Source organism: Mustelus asterias, chromosome 28, assembly GCF_964213995.1.
Source record: "Mustelus asterias chromosome 28, sMusAst1.hap1.1, whole genome shotgun sequence".
NCBI classification, from domain to species: Eukaryota; Metazoa; Chordata; class Chondrichthyes; order Carcharhiniformes; family Triakidae; genus Mustelus; species Mustelus asterias.
In genome coordinates, this window is record NC_135828.1 from 10,343,519 (window position 1) to 10,352,581 (window position 9,063).

Sequence of the window (9,063 nt, forward strand, 5' to 3'; positions counted from 1 at the left end):
TCATTAATTTGATTGCTGTACAGTCGGGTTGTGAAAAAGTTTGTTTGTTAGTCACAAGTAAGGCTTACATTATCACTGCAATGAAGTGAAAATCCCCTAGTCACCACACTCCGGCGGCTGTTCCGGCCAATCCACCTAACCAGCACGTCCTTCAGACTGTGGGAGGAAACCGGAGCACCCGGAGGAAACCCACGCAGACGCAGGGAGAGTGTGCAGACTCCACACAGACAGTGACCCAAGCCAGGAATCGAACCCGGGTCCCTGGCGCTGTGAGGCAGCAGTGCTAACAGTCGTACATTTTAAAAGTGAATGTGCACGGTTGTAATATTGACAGACACACACACAGCAGTCTCCTATTGAGTTTTCTGTAGCTTTGATTTGATTTATTGTCATCTGTATTAGTATACAGAGGAAAGTATTGTTTCTTGCACGCTATACAAAGCATACTGTTCATAGAGAAGGAAACGAGAGAGTGCAGAATATAGTGTTAGTCATGGAAAGATCACCTTGGTAGGCCCATTCAAAAGTCTGACGGCAGCAGGGAAGAAGCTGTTCTTGAGTCAGTTGGTACGTGACCTCAGACTTTTGTATCTTTTCCCGACGGAAGAAGGTGGAAGAGAGAATGTCCGGGGTGCGTGGGGTCCTTGATTATGCTGGCTGTTTTTCCCCGAGGCAGCGGGAAGTGTAGACAGAGTCAATTAATGAAGAGGCTGGTTTGCGTGATGGATTGGGCTACATTCACAACCTTTTGTAGGCTTGTGCGTAATTTGCTAACTTTGCCACCATTTGTAGTTCCTCAAAAGTAACAAGTTTCAGTCCATTTTAGATCTCTGCGCAAACTGCCCTCAGACTGGAGAATTTCCAAGCCCAGCAGATCATCCAAGTGATAACAGCTGGGTTAGCACTTTAGGAGGCCATTCGGCCCATCGAGTCTGCACCGACCACAATCCCACCCAGGCCCTATCCCCACATATTTACCTGCTAATCCCTCTAACCTACACATCTCAGGACTCTTATAAGGGGCAATTTTTAACCTGGCCAATCAACCTAACCCGCACATCTTTGGACTGTGGGAGGAAACCGGAGCACCCGGAGGAAACCCACGCAGACACGAGGAGAATGTGGTGGTGAGCTGCCGCCTTGAAATGCTGATACAACTGAGTGCCTTGCTAGGCCATTTCAGAGGGCAGTTAAGAGTCAACCACATTGTTGTGGCTCTGCTAAATTCTCCCTCGGTGTACCTGAACAGGTGCCAGAGTGTGACTACTAGGAGATTTTCATCACAATGGTGTTGAAGACAGAGTGGGAGCGAGGCCTAGAAATTAATCTGACAGGTGCCCTGAAATTTAGGGAGATGCTTGTGGACTGAGCAGGAGATGATTGGCAAAGTGGTCACCCAATCTGTATCTGATGGCCACGGGAGTTGCATCTCTTAATCGACCATCGCAGCAATGCAAATATCCATTAAATAAACCATTGGACAGATCTTTGGATTCTCCTCGGATACATTCCCTTTTGTCTATATGACACCAGGACCAGAGTTTTACAGCTCCACTCTCCCCACCCCCTTCTGGATTCAACAGGCTATTTAAGTTGACAAAAGCAAAATACTGCGGGTTGGAATCTGAAACAAAATGCTGGAAAATCTCAGCCAGTCTGGATGTCTCCAATGTTGAGTCTGGATGTCGTCCAGACTCAAAACATTGGCTCTATTCTCTTCACCTGTCAGACCTGCTGAGATTTTTCAAGCATTTTTGTGTCAATTAAATTGACATTTATTTCGGCAGAAGGATTGTACCTGAGGAGAATCCAAAGATCTGTCCAATGATTTATTTAATGGATTTTTGCATTGCTGCGATGGTCGATTTAAGAGATGCAACTCCCATGGCCGTCAGATACAGATTGGGTGACCACTTTGCAGATCACCTGTTAGTCCACAAGCATGTCCCTAAATTTCAGGGCGCCTGTCGGATTAACTTGTAGGCCTCGCTCCCACTCTGTCTTCAACCTTCAACACCATTGTGATGAAGCGCAATGCAGGTTTGACGAACAGCAGCTTAGCTTTCGATTTGGAATGTTACAAACTCAACGTTGCGTTGGAACAGTTTCACCTCATGACCTCTGCACCCATTCTTTGGGGATGGCAGATGTTGAGGATCTTCCCGCTGTTCCCATTCACACCTCCCCATGAGCCATCTTGTTGTATTCCCATCTTGTTTTGCCTTACACCATCCCTTTTGTCAAAGAATCCATGCCAGAAGGAGGCCATTTGGCCCACAGAGTCTCAACCGACTGACAGAATATCTTACCTAGGCTTGGTGGCACAGTGGTTAGCACTGCTGTCTCTCAGCTTCAGAGACCTGGGTTTGATTCCCGGCTTGGGTCACTGTGGAGTTTGCACGTTCTCCCCATGTCTGCGTGGGTTTCCTCCAAGTGCTCCAGTTTCCTTCCACAGTCCGAATGATGTGCTCGATAGGTGCATTGACCATGCTAAATTCTCAGTGTACACGAACAGGTACCGGAGCGTGGCAACTGGGGAATTTTCATAGTAACCTCATTGCAGCGTTAATGTAAGCCTACTTGTGACACTAATAAATAAACTTTAAACTTTCCCCAGCTCTATCTCTGTAATCCCACGCGCTTCCCATGGCTAATCCCCCTAACCTACACCTCTTGGAACACCAAGGGGCAATTTAGATGGTCAATCCCCCTAATCCACACATCTTTAGAGTGTGGGAGAAAACCGGAGCACCCGGAGGAAACCCACGCAAACACGGGGAGAACATGCAAATTCCACACAGACAATGACCCAAGCTGGGAGTTGAACCCAGATCCCTGGTGCTGTGAGGCAGCAGTACTAACCACTGTGCCAACTGATTTGCCGATTTACCTATTCTGCTTTTCACTCTTCAGATCTGTCCTCCTTTCACCTCCCCCCTATCTCCACTTGCTTATAACCTGATAATCTTCACAACATTTGAGGCCTAACAAAAGGTAATTGGCCTGAAAGGTTGATGCTGTACGGTGCTGGCTTACCCACTCAGTATTTCCTGCCTTTGTTCTTTTCTCCCGTGTCTAATCATGCATGAGGTAGACAAAGCACGCACCTGTCTGTTCCCATAGCTAGTTCTCCCTGGAATAGGTCGGTGGAGACGACATAACTTGAGGGGCGCCACTCCGCATTAAGGGTGGCTGAACCAAGAGATGCCCACCCGCCATAGGCGTATTGGAAGGAGTTACAGCTTGATAGCCAACCTGTGTGACTGTTACAAAAACACCATTCACGGCCAGAACTCTCAGCTTCTGACGCAGAAGTAGTAACGCTACCACTATCCTACGTAAATGCAAATTGTTGTAATGCCTTTCTAGGTTTCTGCCGGATGTAATTTTCCATTCTTGAACTCGGGTGAAGAGGTTGGTGCTTAGACAGACAGACCTGCCACACCCTGTGACTCAGTCTCGTGTCATTTGTACTGGCAATTCTAGTGTCTCTTGCTTCTATTCCCAGTTCCACAATGTGGCAGCATTTGTTAACTCACAAGGGAGTCTCCCTGTGACTGACATGGACAAAAGCCAATGAACGGCAATCAAGAGGCTCACAAAGGACAAATCAGTAATTGAGGCTTCGACCAGATAATGAAAATTTAGCCTCAGGCTCCTGGCACAAAAATAGGCCTCATCGGGAAAGAAATCTTCGGGGTTTTAAAGCATTGAATAAAACTAGTGTTATTGAGCATGGATCAAACTAATCTCATGAATTTATTTCAGTAATTTTATTGGTTGATTTATTGTCATGTATTACGATACAGTGAAAGTATTGTTTCTTGCACGCTATACAGACAAAGTATATCGTTCATAGACTATCATAGAATGCTACAATGCAGAAAAAGGCCATTCGGCCCATTGAGTCTACACTGACCACAATCCCACCCAGGTCCTATCCCCATAACCCCATGCATTTACCCTAGTTAGTTCCCCCTGACACTCGGGGAGGCAATTTAGCATGGCCAATCCACCTAACCCGCACATCTTTGGACTGTGGGAGGAAACGGGAGCACCCGGAGGAAACCCACGCAGACACGGGGAGAATGTGCAGACTCCACACAGACAGTGACCCGAGGCCGGGAATCGAACCCAGGTCCCTGGTGCTGTGAGGCAGCAGTGCTAACCACTGTCACCGTGTCGCTCCATACATAGGGGAGAAGGAAAGGATAGGGTGCACAATGTAATGTTACAGTCACAGAGTGAAAAGAATCAGCTTAATATAAGGTAGGTCCATTCAAAAGTCCGATGACAGCAGGGAAGAAGCTGTTCTTGAGTTTCTGATTGGTTTTTGGTATATTCCTCTGAGACTTAACAACTTTTGATTTTATTTCACATTTTGTCGATCAGATACATTATCTTTGAAAAAGTAACTTCTGATTTCAGCTACAGTCAGCAATATGTTACCTAGCTGGTAAGATGCTGTGATGGGTGCACTGCGCAATCCAATCTTTTTGAGCTATTAAGACATAGGAACAGAATTAGGCCACTTGACCCATCGAGTCCACTCTGCCATTCAATCATGGCTGATATTTTTCTCATCCCCATTCTCCTGCCTTCTCCCCATAACCCCTGATCCCCCTTATTAATCAAGAACCTATCTATCTCTGTCTTAAAGACACTCAATGACCTGGCCTCCGCAGCCTTCTGCGGCAAAAAGTTCCACACATCACCACTGAAGAAATTCTTCATCTCTGTTTTAAAGGATCGTCCCTTTAGTTTGAGGTTGCGCCCTCTAGTTCTAGTTTTTCCTACGAATGGAAGCATCCTCTCCACGAACACTCTATCCAGGCCTCGCAGTATCCTGTAAGCATTAATAAGATACCCCCTCATCCTTCTAACCTCCAATGAGTACAGACCCAGAGTCCTCAACCGTTCCTCATATGACAAACTTCATTCTGGGGATCATTCTTGTGAACCACCTGTGGACCCTTTCCAAGGCCAACACATCCTTCCTTGGATACAAGGCCCAAAACTGCTCACAATACTCCAAATGGGATCTGACCAGAACCTTATACAGCCTCAGAAGTACATCCCTGCTTTTATTCTAGCCCTCTCAAATGCTAACATTGCATTTGCCTTCCTAACTGCCAACTGAACCTGCATGTTAGCCTTAAGAGAATCTTGAACAAGGGTTCCAAAGTCCCTTTATGCTTCTGATTTCCTAAGCAACTCCCCATTTGGAAAATAGTCTATGCCTCCATTCCTCCTTCCAAAGTGCATAACCTCACACTTTTCCATATTGTATTTAATCTGCCACTTTGCCCACTCTCCTAGCCTGTCCAAGTCCTCTGCACCTTCCCCCCCCCGCTTCCTCAATACTACCTATCTCTCTACATATCTTTGTATCATCTGTAAACTTAGCAACAGTGCCTTCAGTTCCTTCTTCCAAATCATTGATGCACATTCTGAAAAGTTGTGGTCCCAGCACCGACCCCTGAGGCACACCACTAGACCTCTTTATCCCCACTCTCTGCCTTCTGCCAGTCAGCCAATCCTTTATCCATGCTAGGATCTTACCCTAACACCATGGGCACTTATTTAACAGTCTCCTATGTGGCACCTTGTCAAAGGCCTTCTGGAAATCTAAACAAATCACGTCGAACCCGGGTCCCTGGCACTGTGACGCAGCAGTGCTAACCACTGTGCAACCCATGAATCAGATCAATCTTAAGATAAAACATAGATCCTGACGGGACTTGAGGGGGTGGATGCTGAGAGGATATTCCCCCTCGTGGAAGAGGCTGGAATCAGGGGACAAGTTTCAAAATAAGGGGTCTCCCATTTAAGATGGAGTCCTGGTTCCCCCATGCCGACACTATAGTTAAGAAAGCCCACCAATGCCTCTACGTTCTCAGAAGACTAAGGAGATTTGGTATGTCCACTACGACTCTCACCAACTTTTACAAATGCACCATAGAAAGCATTCTTTCTGGTTGTATCATAGCTTGGTATGGCTCCTGCTCTGTCCAAGACTGCAAGAAACTACAAAGGGTCGTGAACAAAGCCCAGTCCATCATTCAAACCAGGATCCCACCCACCCATGACACCTTCCCATGCAATGGCAGAAGGTGTAACACCTGTCGCTTTACCTCTTCCATGCCCTCCATCCAAAGTCCAAAACACTCATTCCAGGTTAAGCAGTGTTTCACTTGCTCCTTTCAATTTGGTCTATTGCATTCGCTGCTCCCAATGTGGTCTCGGAGAGACCAAGCGTAGACTGGGTGATCGCTTTGCTGAGCACCTTCAGTCTGTGCGCAATCAGGACCCTGACCTTCCGGTTGCTTGTGCCATTTTAACACACGATCCTGCTCCCATGCCCACATGTCTGTCCTTGGCCTGCTGCAATGTTCCAGTGAAGCTCAACGCAAACCGGAGGAACAGCATCTCATCTTCCTGCTCGGCACTTTACAACCTTCCGGTCTCAACACCGAATTCAACAACTTCAGATGATTCGCTCCACCCCATCTCCACCCCCTTTGTTTTCATTCTAATTTAATTAATTTTTTATTGTTCTCTACCTTTTATTTCTTTATTGTCTTTCTTCATTTTTCTTCCCCCCGGCCCCCCACTCTTTCCTCCTACTTCATCCCTCTTCCCTTACCTTCTCTCCCCCCACTTCCCCTTTTCTACATTCTACCCATGTCCCCCCTCCCCCAACATCTCCATCTGTCACAGCTTACAGCTTCTCTGCCGTTTGGCCATTCACACCTTCTATTCTCTCTATGGGCTGCCATTAGCAGCCTTTCCCCTGATTTTCTGTGGCTATGACTCATCTTTCATTCCCTCCCCCTGCAGTATAAATATCTCCCACTTTCTCTGCCTTTTAGCTTTGACAAAGGGTCACCTGGACTCGAAACGTCAGCTCTTTTCTCTCCTTACAGATGCTGCCAGACCTGCTGAGATTTTCCAGCATTCTCTCTTCTGGTCCCATCCACGGACGCTGTTTACACTTCCCGCTGCCTCAGAAAAGCAGCCAGCGCAATTAAGGACCCCACGCACACCAGACATACACACAAGATGGCATGGTGGCACAGTGATTAGCACTGCTGCCTCACAGCGCCAGGGACCCAGGTTCGATTCCCGGCTTGGGGTCACTGTATCTGCGTGGGTTTCCTCCGGGTGCTCAGGTTTCCCCCCACAGTCCGAAAGACGTGCTGGTTAGGTGCATTGGCCGTGCTAAATTCTCCCTCAGTGTACCTGAGTGTGGTGATTAGGGGATTTTCACAATAACTTTATTGCAGTGTTAATGTAAGCCTACTGTGACTAACAAGTAATAAACTTTAAAAACTTCCACCTTCTTCCGTCGGGAAAAAGATACAAAAGTCTGAGGTCACGTACCAGCTGACTCAAGAACAGCTTCTTCCCTGCTGCTGTCAGACTTTTGAATGGACCTACCTCGCATTAAGTTGATCTTTCTCTACACCCCAGCTATGACTGTAACACTACATTCTGCACTCTCTCGTTTCCTCCTCAATGAACGGTATGCTTTGTCTGTATAGCGCGCAAGAAACAATACTTTTCACTGTATGTTAATACATGTGACAATAAAAAATCAAATCAAAAGAGAGGAGGAGCAATGTTTTCTCTCAGAGAGTCAGGAGTCTCTGGAATCCTCTGCCTCAAGAGGCCGGGTCACTCAATGTCTTTAAGGCCGCGGTGGATGAATTCCCTTGTAAGTCAAGAATCTAAAGATATCAGGGAGGAGGAGGTGGGAATGCGGCCGCTATCAGCCCAACCATGATCTTAAAGGCAAAATACTATGGATGCTGGAACCTGAAACAAAAACAGAAAATGCTGGAAAATCTCAGCATGTCTGACAGCATCTGTGGAGAGAGAATAGAGCCAACGTTTTGAGCCCCTTCATCCAGCCATGATCTTCATAGAATCATAAAATCCCTGCAGTGCAGAAGGAGGCCATGCGGCCCATTAAGTCTGCACGGACCACAATCCCACCCAACCCCTATCCCCGTAACCCCATGCATTTACCCCAGCGAGTCCCCCTGACACTAGGGTCAATTTAGCATGGCCAATCAACCTGACCCACACATCTTTGGAATGTGGGAGGAAACCGAAGCACCCGGAGGAAACCCACGCAGACACGGGGAGAACGTGCAGACTCCACGCAGACAATGACCCAAGCTGGGAATCGAACCCAGATCCCTGACGCTGTGAGGCAGCAGTTCTAACCACTGTGCCATCGTGCCACCCATCTTGTTAACCGCTGGAGCAGATTAGAGGGGCTGAATGGCCAGCTCCTGTTCCCTTATTGGTATTTTGGTAATAAATAGAGAAGGGAAAAAATGCTGGCCTTGAATGAATGATGTGGAGATGCTGGCATTGGACTGGGGTGGGCACAGTAAGTAATCTCACAACACCAGGTTAAAGGATATACTGGCACTGGAGGGGTGCAGAGGAGATTCACTAGGTTGATTCCGGAGTTGAGAGGGTTGGCTTATGAGGAGAGACTGAGTAGACTGGGACTATACTCATTGGAATTCAGAAGAATATGGGAAGATCTTATAGAAACATATAAGATTATGAAGGGAATAGATAAGATAGAAGCAGGGAAGTTGTTTCCACTGGCGGGTAAAACTAGAACTAGGGGGCATAGCCTCAAAATAAGGGGAAGCAGATTTAGGACTGAGTTGAGGAGGAACGTCTTCACACAAAGGGTTGTGAATCTGTGGAATTCCCTGCCCAGTGAAGCAGTTGAGGCTACCTTATTGAATGTTTTTAAGGCAAGGATAGATAAATATTTGAACAGTAAAGGAATTAAGGGTTATGGTGAGCGGGTGGGTAAGTGGAGCTGAGTCCACAAAAAGATCAGCCATGATCTTATTGAATGGCGGAGCAGGCTCGAGGGGCCAGATGGCCTACTCCTGCTCCTGGTTCTTATGTTCTTATGAAGTCCAACAGGTTTATTTGGTAGCACGAGCTTTCGGAGCGCCACTCCTTGACTCACCTGATGAAGGAGCGACGCTCCGAAAGCTCGTGCTAGCAAATAAACCTGTTGGACTT